The sequence below is a fragment of the Nanorana parkeri genome, unplaced genomic scaffold (assembly GCF_000935625.1).
Source record: "Nanorana parkeri isolate BGI_ZX_2015 unplaced genomic scaffold, ASM93562v1 scaffold2484, whole genome shotgun sequence".
In the NCBI taxonomy this organism is placed as follows: Eukaryota; Metazoa; Chordata; class Amphibia; order Anura; family Dicroglossidae; genus Nanorana; species Nanorana parkeri.
In genome coordinates, this window is record NW_017308752.1 from 47,932 (window position 1) to 48,168 (window position 237).

Below are 237 nucleotides of genomic sequence, written 5' to 3' on the forward strand. Positions count from 1 at the left end.
CTCCCTAACATTAGGAGCCCCCCTTTCACATCAGAGTCCCCCTTTTAATCAGCAGTCGTCCCCCCATTCAAATCGGAGTCCCCTTCTTTCACATCAGAGTCACCCTCTCATTATAGGAGCCCCCTTCACATCGGAGCCCCCTCCTTTCACATCAGATTCTCTTCTCTCACACTAGGAGCCCTCCTTTCACATCAGAGTCCCCTTCTTCTCATCATAAGCCCCCTTTACATCATAGTC